This window comes from Ovis aries, chromosome 1 (assembly GCF_016772045.2).
Source record: "Ovis aries strain OAR_USU_Benz2616 breed Rambouillet chromosome 1, ARS-UI_Ramb_v3.0, whole genome shotgun sequence".
In the NCBI taxonomy this organism is placed as follows: Eukaryota; Metazoa; Chordata; class Mammalia; order Artiodactyla; family Bovidae; genus Ovis; species Ovis aries.
Window position 1 is genome coordinate 235,572,181 of NC_056054.1, and position 17,493 is coordinate 235,589,673.

The following is a 17,493-nucleotide window of genomic DNA, read 5'->3' on the forward strand; positions in this document are numbered from 1 at the left end:
GACTGTAGCCCGCCAGTCTTCTCTCTCTATCCATGGGATTTCCCAGGCAAGAATCCTGGAATGAGTTGTCATTTCCTTCTCCAGGGCATCTTCCCAACCCAGCAATTAAACCCACATCTCCTGCGTTGGCAGGCAGATTGTTTACCACTGAGCCAACAGTGAGCAAAATGGATGAGTCCAATTGACTACTCAGCATCCACATCTCAAGGCACCTTTGTCATCTTCCTTCTGGGACATATTTTCAATAACTGGAATAAAGTTATTTTATAATAAACCTCTGTTACTTATGAAATCTGGCCATGAAGTAGAAAAGGAGACAGTTGAACCTGAAACTCTATATAATGCATGCTCACAGTAATGGAAGCATGATTGAATCACATTTTGAATTTTATCCAAACATTTTTCAGGCTTCCCTTGTGGCTCAGCTGTAAAGAATCCACCTTCCATTTTTTCCATACCTGTGAATTTAGGGGATTTCCAGGCCCACAATTTCAGAAATATCTTTCATGGAAGCAAAGAGTTAACTGTATCTACAAAAAAGGTGTGAAACATATCAAGGCACATGGAAAGGCATTTGCAGATAAGAAATAAAATGTAATTTCTGCCTTCCAGGAAAAGGCTTCAAGGCAATGTCTTTTTCCAGTGTTTGATCTCAAAAGATTTATTTGGAAGACATAAAAATTATCAAAAAATATTTTGTAGGATCATCTAAATGTTACCCTTGTTGTTGTTCAGTCACCATGTCATGTCTGATTCTTTGCAACCCCATGGACTGTAGCACGCCGGGCTTCCCTGTCCCTCACCAACTTGAGAAGTTGGCCTAAGTTCATGTCCATTGAGTCAGTGATGCCATCCAACCATCTCATCCTCTGCCATCCCCTTCTCCTCCTGCCTTCAGGCTTTCCCAGTGTCAGTGTCTTTTCTAATGAGTCAATTCTTCACGTCAGGTGGCCAAAGTACTGGTGCTTCAGCTTCAGCATCAGTCCTTCAAAAACAGTACCTTACAGAGAGAAAATATCTAAAATAATCCCCAATTTCAGCCAATAAAACTCAGTTAAATTTAGTAATATAAATTCATCCTGAAAATTCATTTCTAACAAAAATTTTAGTATAAAATACAGATATAATTTGACTAATAATTATTTTACCACTTCATAATATAGAAAATATAATAAATTTTTCCTATGAAAATAACTTCTGATTTGTTGTGAAATCCTTTGGTGGTTCCTCATTGCCTTCAGGATAAAGTCCGTATTCCTTCACGTGGTCCACAAGCCCCTTTATTGCCTACCACCAGAGCCTCACCTTGAACCACACACCCCAACTTATATTTCTGCAAGTACCAGTCACACTGAACTATTTGCACTTCCTGGGCATTTTGGGCCTTTGTTTATGATGCCTTCTCTGTCTGATACTCTATCCTCAGTCTTTTGACCTTTACGACTTGTCTCAGGAACATGTCTTCTATAAGGCCCAAGAACTTCCCCAATCTGCACTCAGTGTCCATCAAACCCTTTCCCAAGGACCCCATGTTTCTGTGTATCGTAGCAGTATTGATACTATATCCTGTCTACTTGTCAGTTTTAATCATTCACTCATTCAAGCATTGCACAAATATTGAATGAGTATTAACCATGTGACAATCTTTGAGGCACTGAGGACAAACAATGAACAGAAAAACTACCAGCTATCCTGGAACTTAGTTTCTAGTGGGAACACAAAAAACAATAACACATAAACATACAATAAAATGCCAGGCAACTTAAATGCTGTGAAAAAAAAAAATACTCAACAAGGTAAGGTAAACAGGGAATAAGTTAGTTCTGGTGAGGAAAGTGGTTGCTTTTACAAACAAAGTGGTTTATTTTTTAAAAAGATTGTCCTGAGAGACCCTTTAATGAGGTGACAGGGTATTTTTTTATTGTTTACTTTTTACATAGATTTGAAATAAGCAAGAAAGCAAGCAATACTGGTTTTTAAATGAAGCTGTGTTCTAGGCAGAGGCAGAGGAAACTATACAAAAGCAAAAGCTGTGAAACAAAAATAATCCTGGCACATTTGGGGGAATAGCAAGGAGGGCAGAATGGCTATCGTACATACACTCTGTGAGGGAGAGAGGAGTAGAAGATGGCATTAGAGAAGTGTCATAGGATGTTCAAGTAGAACAATGATCCTCAATAAGGATGTACATTAGAGACAACTGGTGAACTTTAAAAAATGTAGGACAGCCCAGTCTCATCCCAAGGGAGCCTAAATTTAATAACTTGGAGTAGAGCCCAGGCATTGATGTTTGTTGTTGCTTGTTTCTTTACCATTTTTTTCAAGTTTAATAAACTTTTAATTTTAGAATAGTTAGGAGGTGGATTTAAGGTCCACTTTTTGGAGGGGGTGGGCACAGATACTTTTAAACAGATCTCATGATAATTCTAATGTGTAGTTTATTGGGGGCATTTTAGGCCAATTTAGGATTTTGACCAGCATTCTGACTGAGATGGGAAGGCATTGAAGAACTGTGAACAACTGAGTAATATGATCTGACTTGTGATTTCAAAGAATTTCTCTAGCTTTTTAGTGGACTATGAAGGAAAGGACAGGAGCAGTGAGATCAATTGAGATTCTTACAGTAATTCAGAAGAGTCTGTGGACTTTGGGACCAGGGCTGGCTATGTGCTACCTGTATGGAAATCATGGGTCATGATTTCTTTATATCTTCAGAGTCTAGCACATGTAACAGGTGCCCAATAAATATTGCCTGAATGATTGTGAAACAGATGGTTTATGTACTGTGCTTTGGGAGACAGCACAGCTCAAAGGGTAATAAGATAAGAAATCTGGGAAGGTTCTAGGCCATAACATGGCCTGGATCATTTACAACCAATTGAACAACTGAAAACTTATATTCATTATCTATAAAATGGGAATAACGATCCTTCATGGGGTTGTTAGTAGACTAATAAAAAGAGTCAAATATAAGGAGTAAGTTTATACTGCTAGTAATCTGCCATAATTACTCAAACCTTACATACACTTTGTGATACAACAGTGATAAAGACTGTGAGACCTGGGGTCCTAGAGACTTGGTTCTTATCCCAGCCTTAGTATTTATTACTTTGACCAAATGATATCAGCTCTGTAAGTCTCATTTCTTCACCTTGGAAATGAAGATAACAGTTCCTAGCTCATAAGATTTCTGTAAACATCAAAAAATACCACATAAAAATACTTTGATTCCTGGCATATAATAAGCTCTCAATATGCAAACTGCTGCTATTGCTGTATCATCACTAGAGTATGTGTTACATGTTCTCAGAACATTTTCTCATTTGATACCAGTGTGCTGGATATTCTCTGTTTGCCCCTCCAGATCCATCCTTCATTCTGCTCTGGGCCTGGGCAGCTGACCTTTATGGGCTATGTGAGAATAGTGCCCAGTTGAAAGGCAATCAGAGGACATCATTGGGTAAAAGGAGAATGATGGTAGAATATCAGTCCCCCTCAGAAACCTCCCCCCATGATATCGAGTTGATGTTGGCTGTGTTTTCCTGTGGTAACCCTCAGCTCTGGGCCAGAAGCCCTCTCTACACTCTCCACTTCCATTAATCATTGTCTTTTCTGCCCTTGAAGGGCATGAGGTGCCAAAGGGTCTCCCTTATTCTTAGCCAGAGCACTGTCCCTTTTTCTATATATGTACTCCAGTTCAGTTCAGTTCAGTCTCTCAGTTGTCTCCGACTCTTTGCGACCCCATGAACTGAAGCACACCAGGCCTCCCTGTCCATCACCAACTCCCAGAGTTCACCCAAACTCATGTCCATCGAGTCGGTGATGCCTTCCAGGCATCTCATCCTCTGTCGTCCCCTTCTCCTCCTGCCCCCAATCCCTCCCAGCATCAGAGTCTTTTCCAATGAGTCAACTCTTCGCATGAGGTGGCCAAAGTATAGGAGTTTCAGCTTTAGCATCAGTCCTTCCAAAAGAACACCCAGGGCTGATCTCCTTTAGAATGGACTGGTTGCATCTCCTTCCAGTCCAAGGGACTCTCAAACGTCTTCTCCAACATCACAGTTCAACTCACCCTCTAGTAAACAGTCCCTTTTGGAATCTTCAATTATTTAACTTGGGTCTATATCAGTTTCCTGTTGAAATCCTGACTAATACATCTGGAAATATGTGTCATTCCCATTTTGAAGGTGATGATACTGAACCTTTAAAAGATAATACTCAAGATAGTGAAAGCAGAAGAAATTTCAAATTAGATAGCCATGAGTTCAAATACTGTGGGAATTTGAGCAAATTACTTGAACTTCTTTTTTTCTGTGTAAATCATGTAAACTTATTTTTAGCTGTGTGAGTTTGGACAAGTTATCTAAACTCTCCAAGTCTTAGTGTTTCCTACTACCACATAGGATTTCTGTATTGTAAGCAATACTGCTTTTAAAATAATTATCATAGTATCAACCAGAGTGGTTAATTAAAAAAAAAAATGTTAGTTTTATGTCCCAAGAAGTCCCTGCAAGTCATACATAGTCTTTGGCAACTCCTCTGTCTGTGGCATTTTCCAGGCAAGAATACTGGAGTGGGTTGCCATTGCCTCCTCCAGGGATCGAACCCACGTCTCCTGCATTGGCAGGTAGATTCTTTACCTCTAGCACCACATCTTGTTGTTCAGTCGCTCAGACATGTGCAGCTCTTTGGAACCCCATGGACTGCAGCACGCCAGGTCTCCCTGTCCTTCACCATCTCCTAGAGCTTGCTCAAACATCATGTCCATTGAGTCGGCGAGGTTATCCAACCATCTCATCCTCTGTTTTCCCCTTCTCCTTCTGCCTTCAATCTTTCCCAGAATCAGGGTATTTTCTAATAACTCAGCTCTTCACATCAGGTGGCCAAACTGTTCGAACATCAGCTTCAGCTGTCCTTCCAATGGATATTCAGGATTGATTTCCTTTTGGTTTGATTTCCTTGTAGTCCAAGGGATTCTCAAGAGTTTTCTCCAACACCACAGTTCAAAAGCATCAATCCTTTGGGTCCAGCTCTCACATCCATCCATGACTACTGGAAAAGCTATAGCTTTGACTAGACTGACCTTTGTTGGCAAAGTAATGTCTCTGCTTTTTAATATGCTGTCTATGTTTGTCATAGCTTTTCTACTAAGGAGCAAGCATCTTTTAATTTCATGACTGCAGTTATGATCTGCAGTGATTTTGAAGCTTTACTTGGGAAAACCATAAAATTTTGGATATAGTTTGATAATTTCTGATTCAATATCAGTGGTCTCTTTGTAGGCTAATTTTTCTCTTTGTATTATCTCGTAAGCACAGCTGTAGATATAAAAAGTGTCTTGGCCTAGTGTAGAAAGTTTTCATCAAAATGACATTTACTAATGAAAGCAATCATAAATACCAAATCTCCCTTTTAGATATTAGCTTTTTCCTATTGGTGTATTTGATAGTTGCTTATCTTACACAGTGGGACAGATTTAATTCAAAGCTATTTCTGAAAACTTCTCAGGAGATGGCAAACAACTTTTTTCAACAGCATTTGGCTTTAGAATAATTGTTTTCACATTGGGGATTTTCAATGATTATCAGAAATCATTTGCAATCTGAATGGCAATGCAAGTGGCATTGAATGGCTTTATTGAATCTGATGTTTTGTCCAACAGGTATGTTGACAGGAATATGTCAACTCTAGGCATATTACCATTTTGCAACACAATGTAACTGTCACTTGGAAATTTCATTATAGAGTGGTGTACTGGGCTTGATCCTACCAGGAAATATAAATTGCCTTTTTTTTTTTTTTTAAGTTAGGCTCTCAAACTGCCAATTCAAAAAAAGAAGTCTTTTTATTTTAAAGAATTAATTCTCATGGATTTTAGAGGTGAAAAATAGGGCAGAAAGCAAGCTAATTGGCTATCCATGTGCACCAAATACTGTTCATAATTTATTTAAACATCCCAACAGTCTTGCAAGGCAGGAATTACCTCCAGTTCACTGAGATTCAGACGGGTGTCTGACCATGAATAATCCATCTTGGAAGTGATGGATGTGGGTCTCAAGTGTAGGCTTTTCTGATTTCCATGCTCAATCCACCCCATCTAATGACCTATGTTGTCAGTGCAGAAATTTATTAGAAAATGGCTCTTTAAAAATTACTAAAAATTTCATTTTACTTGATATTTAGGTAATTTTCTCAACTACTAACTAATCTCAAAGGTTTCTCTCCCATTCTTTTGCTCTATTCTCAAGTTAAGAACTCTTAACTGGATTGCTATAATATTATTTTAACTTATCTTTCTGAGTATTGTTTTGTCCACCCCAGTACATTATATATATTAATATTTTAAGCATAGAGACCTGATTATTAATTCCTATTGATACCTTTCTATGACTCCTGCCTGCAGTTCAGGAGACCTGTGTTCAATCCCTGGGCTGGAAGGATCCCCTGGAACAGGACATGGCAACCCATTCCAATATTCTTGCCTGGAAAATCCCATGACAGAGGAGCCTGGTGGGCTTAAGTCCATGGGGTCGCAAAGAGTTGGACGCAACTGAGCAACTAACACTTTCATGGCTCCTTATCACCAATGAGGTAAAATAAGGATTCCTCAGTACCATGTTTGGCATTCCTGACTATGTACTCAGCAATCAGGGTAACTTCTCATACCCTTAGTTCAAAGAATATGGAATTTTCCTAAATCTACCACACTTTTCCATGCCTCCCAGTTTGAACATATTTCCCTCAATACTCACCCCCACAGTACAGTACCTACAGAACGTTTACTTATCTTTCAAGAACTTGGTCAAAATTCCCCTTTAACTAAGTCTTTCCTGTCCTTTCCAAATGATTTTATGCCCATATCATTATTCCTCTTTGTAAGGTGCTGAAAAACATCTATTTCTGCTTTATTGACTATGCCAAAGCCTTTGACTGTGTGGATCACAAGTAACTGTGGAAAATTCTGAAAGAGATGGGAATACAGACCACCTGACCTGCCTCTTGAGAAATCTGTATGCAGGTCAGGAAGCAACAGTTAGAACTGGACATGGAACAACAGACTGGTTTCAAATAGAAAAAGGAGTACATGAAGGCTGTATATTGTCACCCTGCTTATTTAACTTATATGCAGAGTACATCATGAGAAACGCTGGTCTGGAAGAAACACAAGCTGGAATCAAGATTGCCAGGAGAAATATCAGTAACCTCAGATATGCAGATGACACCACCCTTATGGCAGAAAGGGAAGAGGAACTAAGAAGCCTCTTGATGAAAGTGAGTGGAGAGTGAAAAAGTTGGCTTAAAGCTCAACATTCAGAAAATGAAGATCATGGCATCTGGTCCCATCACTTCATGGGAAATAGATGGGGAAACAGTGTCAGACTTTGTTTTTGGGGGCTCCAAAATCACTGCAGATGGTGACTGCAGCCATGAAATTAAAAGACACTTACTCCTTGGAAGAAAAGCTATGACCAACCTAGATAGCATATTCAAAAACAGAGACATTACTTTGCCGACTAAGGTCCGTCTAGTCGAGGCTATGGTTTTTCCAGTGGTCATGTATGGATGTGAGAGTTGGACTGTGAAGAAGGCTGAGAGCCAAAGAATTGATGCTTTTGAACTGTGGTGTTGGAGAAGACTCTTGAAAGTCATTTGGACTGTAAGGAGATCCAACCAGTCCATTCTGACGGAGATCAGCCCTGGGATTTCTTTGGATGCTAAAGCTGAAACTCCAGTACTTTGGCCACCTCATGCGATGAGTTGACTCATTGGAAAAGACTCTGATGCTGGAGGGATTGGGGGCAGGAGGAGATGGGGATGACCGAGGATGAGATGGCTGGATGGCATCACTGACTCGATGGATGTGAATCTGAGTGAACTCCGGGATTTGGTGATGGACAGCGAGGCCACGTGTACTGCGATTCATGGGGTTGCAAAGAGTTGGACACGACTGAGCAACTGAACTGAACTGAAGGTGCTGAAGGCTTTTTGTTATGATTTGTTGTTTCCTTTTTGCCATTTTGTTTCCTCCTAGTGAATTTTGAGCTCTTTGCAAGCAGGGACTATGTCTAGATGTTCAATAATTATTTGTGAATTTACAAATCTATTGAAACCCTTAGAGTTAGTTTCATGCTTTCAAGCAAATGTATTTCAAAATAGCAACTTCAGGGACCTAATTCATTATATTGATGCTTCTGAGAGAGTTCCAACAGACTTGACTCTTGAAATCTTCTAAATGGGTCCCGGGTATGCCTAGAAAGTGATAACTGCTCACACTATTAAAAGTTGGGAAGAAGGCTCAAGAAGAAAGAGAAAGAAAATGTAAGAAGCAGAGAGCAAAAAAGGAAAGCAGCAGAGAATAACCTGGATGTAACAGAGTTGAAAGAGGTAGAAGCTGCATAAAATGTACAATCTATAGATTCAATGCAATCCCTATCAAGCTACCAATGGTATTTTTCAGAGAAATAGAACAAATAATTTCACAATTTGTATGGAAATACAAAAAAAAAAAAAACCTCAAACAGCCAAAGCAATCTTAAGAAAGAAGAATGGAACTGGAGGAATCAACCTACCTGACCTTAGACTATACTACAAAGCTACAGTCATCAAGAGGGTATGGTACTGGCACAAAGACAGAAATATAGATCAATGGAACAAAATAGAAAGCCCAGAGATAAATCCGTGCACCTATGGACACTGTATCTTTGACAAAGGAGGCAAAAATATACAATGGAGAAAAGATAATCTCTTTAAAAAGTGGTGCTGGGAAAACTGGTCAATCACTTGTAAAAGAATGAAACTAGAACACTTTATAATACCATACACAAAAATAAACTCAAAATGGATTAAAGATCTAAATATAAGACCAGAAACTATAAAACTCCTAGAGGAAAACATAGGCAAAACACTCTCTGACAAAAATCACAGCAGGATCCTCTATGACCCACCTCCCAGGGTAATGGAAATAAAAGTAAAAATAAACAAATGAGACCTAATTAAACTTAAAAGCTTTTGCACAATGAAGGAAACTATAAACAAGTGAAAAGACAACCTTCAGAAATGGAGAAAATAATAGCAAATGAAGCAACTGACAAAGAATTAATCTCAAAAATATACAAGCAGCCCCTGCATCTCAATTCCATAAAAATAAACAACCCAGTCAAAAAATGAGCCAAAGAACTAAACAGACATTTCTCCAAAGAAGACATACAGATGGCTGACAAGCACATGCAAAGATGCTCAACATCACTCATTATCAGAGAAATTGAAATCAAAACCACAATGAGGTACCATCTTACACACTAGTCAGAATGGCTGCTATCAAAAAATCTACAAACAATAAATGCTGGAGAGGGTGTGGAGAAAGGAACCCTCTCACACTGTTGGTGGGAATGTAAACTAGTACAGCCACTATGGAGAACAGTGTGGAGATTCCTTAAAAAACTAGAACTAGAACTGCCATATGACCCAGCAATCCCACTGCTGGGCATACACACCGAGGAAACCAGAATTGAAAGAGACACATGTCCTCCAATATTCATTGCAGCAATGTTTACAATAGCTAGGACATTGAAGCAACCTAGATGTCCATCGGCAGATAAATGGATAAGAAAGCCGTGGTATATATACAAGATGGAATAGTACTCAGCTATTAAAAAGAATGCATTTGAATTCATTCTAATGAGGTGGATTAAACTGGAGCCTATTATACAGAGTGAAGTAAGTCAGAAAGAAAAGCACCAATATAGTATATTAATACATATATATGGAATTTAAAAAGATGGTAATGATGACCCTATATGCGAGATAGCAAAAGAGACACAGATGTAAAGAATAGACTTTTGGACTCTGTGGGAGAAGGCGAGGGTGGGATGATTTGAGAGAACAGCATTGAAACATGTATATTACAACATGTGAAATAGATCGCCAGTCCAGGTTCGATGCATGAGACAAGGTGCTCAGGGCCAGTGCACTGGGATGACCCTGAGGGATGGGATGGGGAGGGAGGTGGGAGGGGGTTCAGGGTGGGGAACACGTACACCCATGGCTGATGCATGTCAATGTATGGCAAAACCACTACAATATTGTAAAGTAATTAGCCTCCAATTAAAATAAATAAATTAATTTTTTTTAAAGTACAGGTGTAGCTTCAGAGTAACTCAGATGGGTTGTGGCTTCTTGAGCATGGAATAGACAAGAGAGGGTTATGAAATAAGAAAGGGGACAGTAGGCCAGGCTAAATTAGCCAGAGCAAATGTTGCAGCCTGCTGGGGCTCACAACCATGTTCTTCCATCTCTTCATCCAGTATTGGGAAGCTATACAAACCCTACTAGTTATAATCAAGGGTATGTCACTCCCATCTCACCTGTTGCTCGTGTAAACAGATTACTTGTGAAAGGAAAAAACAATGAATTTGGGAGCAAGAGACATCTGTAGTTGACTTTGTAAACCCAAACAAAAAGTTCAGATAGACAAATAATATCTTTTTTCCTTTACTAGTTAGATCCCTTGTAACACAATTTTGTCTTTGTTGACACTCTGGCAAGTGATAGTGACATGCCAAGGAATGTCAATAGCAAAGTGTAAAGGAAAGAAAAGCAAGCAATGGGCATAAGAGTTAGAAGGGATAATTAGATCCTTTATAGTTGAAAGTGGAATGTAGGCACAATTAAACAATCATTAACAAATTTCTTTATTCAATAGAAAATTGGATTGCCTGTTTTCTTCCCCCCTGAGCACATATGAAAATGGTACGAGAACTAACATGATGTATGACAGTTCATACCCACAGGTGCAACCAGAGGATCCTCTGGCCACTGATTCCTCCTAACTAGTCTTAGCCTCCAAACTTGTATTATCTAATGTAATTGCTGCTACCACGTGTGGCAATTTAAGTGTAAATTAATTAAAATCATAAGAAATAAAAAGTTTGGCTTCTCTGTCACAGCAGCTACATTTCAAGTGCTCAGTAGCCACATATGCCTAATGTATTGAACAGTGCTGGACATTTCCATCATTACCGAAGTTTTTATGGGAAAGCTCTGCAAGCTTCCCAGTTTACCCTAAACATCCCCACTAAGCTAAGACGACTCATGCATAATTTTATCATATCACTTTCTGGCTCATAAACTTCTGATGGATTTCTTACTGCCACCAGGACAGTGCTTCTCAACATAAAACACACATTTGTATTATCTAGAGATCTTGTTAAAATGCTGTGTCTGATTCAGTAAGACTGCAGTGACCCCATGATTCTGCATTTTAGCTTAGCTACCAGGGGACACTGATGGTGTTCCTTCAACCATATTTTATCACCTTGCATTACAGGTTCTCTGTTTCCTCACCAGCTCTTCCTAATGTCCATCAGGTTCTAGAAATGGCCCTTCTTTGCTCCAGGTGCTAAGTTTATTAACAGTTCCTTCTGATGACAGTATTCACTCCTGCTCCCTTCCTAGGTTCCTCCAATTTCTTTGTCCTTAGGGAGGTTGTTCCCATTGACTCAAGCCAGCTCAATCACCTCTACAGAGATGGCTTTCAAACTTCAGTGTGCATAGAGATCACCTCAAGGAAGCTTAAGGACTTGTGCTACTCAGGTCCTGTGTACTTGGTCACTTCAGTCGAGTCTGACTCTTTGTGATCCCATGGACTTCCAGGCTCCTCTGTCCATGGGATTCTCCAGGCAAGAATACTGGAGTGGTTAGCCATTCCCTTCTCCAGGGGATCTTCCTGACCCAGGGATCAAACCCGGGTCTCCTGCATTGCAGGCAGATTTTTTTTTTTCTTTTCTTTTTTTTTTTTTTTAACATCCAAGCCACCAGGGAAGCCTGTGCTCAGGCCCTACCTCGGGAGAATCTAGTCCTTACATTTGAGATGAGGCCCAGAACCAACTTGACTCAGACTTTAGGTGATTCTAAGTGTTTCCCTAACCAAACTCTGAGAAATACTGTCCTTAGTATACTTCCTGGCTATATAACTGATTTTGATACTTAAAAAACTTATATATAACCTTATACTGATATTCCACTGCTTGTAGTATTTTTTTAAATCTATTGTGAAATTAAGTATAAACAATGTTGGAATCCCTTGAGGGAGATTTTAAAAGCCTTCATTCAGAGGCCCCATCCCGAGACTGATTTAACTGGTAAGGAACTCATCATCATCATTAGTGTGTGCTCAGTTGTGTCCAACTCTTTGTGACCCCATGGACTGTAGGCCACCAGGCTCCTCTGGCCATGGGATTCTCCATGCAAGAATACTGGAGCGGGCTGTCATTTCCTCCTCCAGGAGATCTTCCTGACCCAGGGACTGAACCTGCATCTCTTAAGTGTCCGTCTCCTGTATTCACAGGAAGATTCTCCACCACTAGCACCACTTGATAAGCCTCTGATAAGGGAATATATTTTTGTTTGTTTTCTAAAGCTCTGTAATTCCTCTCCTGTGGCTGCCATAACAGAGTGCTATAGATTTAGTGACTTCAGATACCAGACATCCCCTCTCTCAGTGTCCAGAAGGTTAGAAATGTGCAGTCAAGGGGTTGGCAGGGCCACACGTCCTCTGAGGGGTCTGGGAGAGAGTCTGTTGCGTGCTTCTCTCCTAGCCTCTGCCGCTTGCAGGTTATTGTTGACATTTCCTGGCTGATAGCTTCATCTCTCTAATTTCTGCCTCTTTCCTTGCATAGCCTTCCCTCCTGTGTCCATGTCTCCAAATCCCACTCTTCTCATACAGACACTGGTCATGGGAATTGTTTGTGTGTGAATGTGTGTGTGCTCAGTCATGTCCAACTCTTTGCGACCCCATGGACTGTAGCCCGCCAGACTCCTCTGTCCTTGGAATTCTCCAGGCAGGAATACTGGACTGGGTTGCTATTTCCAACACCAGGGGATCTTCCTGACCCAGGGATGGAACCCATGTGTAAGTCTCCTACATTGGCAAGCGAATTCTTTACCACTGAGCCACCTGGGAAGCCCCCATGGGATTTGGGACCCACACATATCAAGTCTGACCTCATCTTAGCTTGATTCCATCTGCAAAGACTATCTCCAAATAAGGTCACAGTCAGCAGTATCTTGGGTTAGGACCTCAACCTCTCTCTCTCTCTCTTTTTTTTTTTTTTTTTTTTTTGTGGGAAACAATTCAACCTGCAAGCTCCTCAAGTGATTCCAATGCACAGCCCAGTTTTAAGAACAATGGTTCTGAAACTTGAACATACAACAGAATCACCTTGGGGCTCAAAAATTGAAAGGTTGCTGAATCCAAACTCAGATTTGGATTCTTGGGCCTAAGAGTTTGCATTTTTTCACAAGTTTGAAAACCACTGGTGTAGGGGAATGGAAAGTACAATGAATGGACACTTTGACCCTTAAACAAAGCATGTTTGAACTGGGTCCACTTCTATGAGATTTTTTCAATAGTAAGTACTACCATACTATACAACTTGTGGTTGGTTAAATCCACAGAATCGCAGATGCAGAGGAACCTCATGAACAAAGGACTGAGAATAAGTTATACACACAGGTTTTTTACTGTGCAGAAGGTTGGCACCTGCAACCCCTTTGCTGTTCAAGAGTCAAAGTGACTTTATTTCTTTCCTGCCCTTGGAGGAACAATGTAGGTATCACCTGGGAGCTGAGGAGAAATGCAGAACTTTGAGCCCACCCCAGATTCCTGAATCCAAGAGTGTATTTTAACAAGATTCCCAAGTAATTTGCACTTCCATTAAATTTTTAGAAGCATTGTTGTATACTATTCAAAATAAAGGTGATCTTAAATCGCTAGTTGAATTAGTTAGTAAAGGGATGGCTGGATAAAGAAATAAATGTGTGCTAAGTTGTTTCAGCCGTGTCTGACTCTTTGCAACCCTATGGACTGTAGCTCCCAGGCTTCTCTTCCATGGGATTCTCTAGGCAAGAATACTGGAATGAGTTGTCATCCTCTTCTCCAGGGGATCTTCCTGACTCAGGGTCAAACCCACAGCTCTTATGTCTCCTGCATTGACAGGCAGGTTCTTTAACATTAGGGGAACCTATGATTGAATAATAAAAAAGATTCCCTAACTGCCTTTCTCCCAGGAGACAGAAAAGTGGTCCTTCTAAATCCATTGATCAAGTTGTCTTAGCAACTGTGAAGACAGTGGCTCATCATCTCAGTGGCTCCAAGGGAATCTGTCTGTTGGTTCTTCGGCAATGGAGTGTTCTTGCTTATTTGGCCTTTCTCAGGCTTTAACCAAGAAATTCCATACTTTCCTCTACCTGCCTCTTCCAAAATGACCTCATCTTAACATTTTGTGGCTTCTCTATCAGCACTTTGTCATTTGTGCCAAAATCAGAAATAGGAGGCTGGCTGGGATACAGAGAAGTAGAGCACAGTGTAGATTTAATGATGAACTGGCTTTGGGCCAGAAGGGTAGCAGGTAAGTTTCAGAGTTTCAGCTGAATAAGAAAGAAAAGCTTTTAGAAAGCTTAGAGCCAAGTCAAAACATGCCGTATATGATTTTTTTTTGGCAGATATGCTGTAAAATAAGAGTAGACCAAATTCCCTAGGTAACAGTAATTGACCTATAAATGTCATTATTGATAGATTGTGTTTCTGGAAACATTGTTCTAGAGCTAAAGTGCTCATGTGAATCTCAAAACGGAATTTAGAGACAAGCTTTGAAAGTCTTTCTTTTTCTCTCTCTGCTACTGATTTCCATTTTCCTCTTGGAAAGCTGCACTTTTTTTTCCCTCTTAAGCAAGTCACACACCCAAGCTGTCACAAACAGTTGTCTTCTAGAAGGCCAGTTTTCTTGGAAAACAGAGTTGTTTTTCAAAGGCCATTACCTTTCATTCCTTCACGGAGCCATTTCACATAGACAATGAATCATTTAATAGAAAGATTAATAGAGTTCACATTAAAGTTTGCTTTTTTTAACTTGACAGTTTGAGAAAGAGTTGATATTTCATTTTAATAAAATGGGTATTGTCTGGAGAGGCACACTCTGATTTTAGGAAGCAATGCTGTACATGTGGTACCTCCTGTCACATGGCTTAAGAAGTATTCTTTTAATGTTTTGTTGCCTCCTCTTCCTCTTCTGTAAAACAGGATTAACAAAGTTACCAATCTCTCTCCCAGATGTCTGTTAGAAATAAAGATAACACACATCTCATAACCAAGAAAAAAAATCTCTCATGTCTTTAGCCGTATAATATAGGTACATTTCTGTAATCACTACTTAATTTAAATTTTCTTTTCTTTTTGGCATGAACTTATGAAAATCAGTTTCCACATTCTAAATGTTCAGTTAAAGCATATAAGGTTTTTTCTTTTTTTTCTTGTCTGAAATTAACCAGTTATACACATTAGTAGCTTTGTAATAAAGATCACATTAACAACTCTAGATATTTCTATATTTGTCCACAATCAGAAATGTTGCCTACCTAAATCCAGGATGAAAAAATTCTCCTTCTTCTCTCTGTCATATATTCTGCTAGTAAATTGCTGAATCACTGTGTATGGCAGCTGAGTTCAGCTCTTGGGCATGCCTCTTAGAGAACTGTCAGGGGCACCCAAGGTCCCTCTGCTATTTCTAGATAACAGGAATAGCAAAGCAGCCTGATGCCATACTCTCAACAGCTATGTGAGGATGTGTGTGTATGAGAGAGAAATTATTTCCTTCCTCTTTATTAAAGCTGGTAGAGACTGTATCCCTGCATACTTATGCAAATCACAGTTTATACAATTTGAGCATAATATAAGGATCTTAAGAAATCTTGTAATATGACTCTAAATGGTAGTATGATAAAATGTAGGCAGCCCTGGACAGGAGTCAGGGGAGTTGGGTCCTGTCTCACTGAGGTACATAAACTATAAGTCATTTTCCAAGACTAAGGTGAGTAAAAATTTGATACTTAAAATTTTCCTTCTCTCACTGTAAAAATAAACCACAATCTGCAGATTAATTCTACTTTTAAAAATTCTTGTTGGGAGTAGTACAACATTCTGGTAATAATGTTTTATTGATTTCCAGTTCCATTACTATTTTTGTCTTCCTCAAATTGAAACGTTTCTTTAATTCATCCTTGAAAAAGTCTTCTGCAACCCCTTAATTATTATCCTTTAGAGCGAGACATAATAACATAGTAAAGAGTTGATGAACATTTAATAAAACTGTAGATTATTTTATAGGTCAAGAGTATTAGGTCTATAAGAGAAGAAACCAACTTAAATGCTGGAAAAGGCCTGCCTGGATTTGACTGAATATTTTACTAGTGTGATACTGAGCATGTTACATAAACTCTTGGAGTATTAGTTTCCTCTTCCCTAATAGACCCTACACTACAGGGTCATTGTGAGAATGAAATGTTATAAAACATGTAAAGTTTTTAGCATGGTGCTTGATATGTAGTAAATGTTTGTGACTTACAGTGAAATATTATCTAATTAAATGTTTCTTAAAATGCTTGCCAGCTGGGTCCTAAATTCTCTGGGTTATGCAGAAAATTATTTTTTGTATTTTGTTATGATGGATTTTATTAACACCTATTTGAATTTAAAGTATTGGGCTCTATTTTAGTTACTGTTTATTACTGACTGATTCTTTCAAATAATGTGTTTACAATCCTTAAGCCTTTTTAGTTTCACTGATATGTCATCAACCTTCCCCAATCCTCCAATTCTTTGTCAGAAGATATGACTGCTTTTTCTTAAAACACAAAATTATCCTTAAAAATTTTTTAAAGATTTATTTATATATATATTTTTTGGCTATGCTGAGTCTTCATTGCTGCACATGGGTTTTCTCTAGTCGCAGAGAGTGTGGGCTACTCTTTGTTGTGGTGTGTGGGCTTCACATTGCAGTGGCTTCTCTTCTTGCAGAGCAGAGACTCTAGGGCCTGTGGGCTTCAGAAGCTGCCACACGTGGGCTCAGCAGTTGTGGCTCCTGGGCTCTAGAGCACAGGCTTGAGAGTGTGCTGCGTGGGCTTAGTTGCTCTACAGCATGTGCGATCTTCCTGGAGCAGCGGTCCAACCCATGTCCCCTGCATTGTCAGGCAGACTCTCAGCTACTGGACCACCAGGGAGGCCTATGACCAGATGTTATGGGGAGGGAGGTGGGAGGGGGGTTCATGTTTGGGAACGCATGTAAGAATTAAAGATATTAAAATTTAAAAAATAAAAAACTAAAAAAAAAAAAAAGAAAAAAACAAATTCCAGAAGAAGATCCATTTCCAACAATCAACCCCTCTTGCTAAGTAAATAGAATTCAGATGTGGAAAATTCATTTTTAAAAAAGATAAGAGAACATTGTAAGAAAACTTTCACAGTAGGAAGACAAGGCAATTTTCTGAATTATTTAGGGAGAAAAATCTACTTTTTATTAAGTTATATGAAGATGTCATGTTTAAATACCCTTCATCTGATGGCTTTGAATATCGTTTACTTACTGAAGTAAAAAAGAAAACATTCTTTGATGTTGGGGAAATTTTGCAAGTGCTAGAGCAATTGAAAGACATGTTCTCATT

The 17,493-nt window shown here is 39.3% G+C and overlaps 1 long non-coding RNA gene across 1 annotated transcript; it reads right to left on the reverse strand.

Annotated features, from left to right (window-relative positions):
* Window positions 1-634: 634 nt before the first annotated feature.
* Window positions 635-15,529, reverse strand: LOC114109738 (uncharacterized). The gene is made up of 2 exons (XR_003586326.3): window positions 15,412-15,529; window positions 635-15,065 (listed from the first exon to the last, which is right to left on the reverse strand). It is a non-coding gene; the product is annotated as an uncharacterized LOC114109738 (long non-coding RNA).
* Between the last annotated feature and the right edge of the window lie 1,964 nt (window positions 15,530-17,493).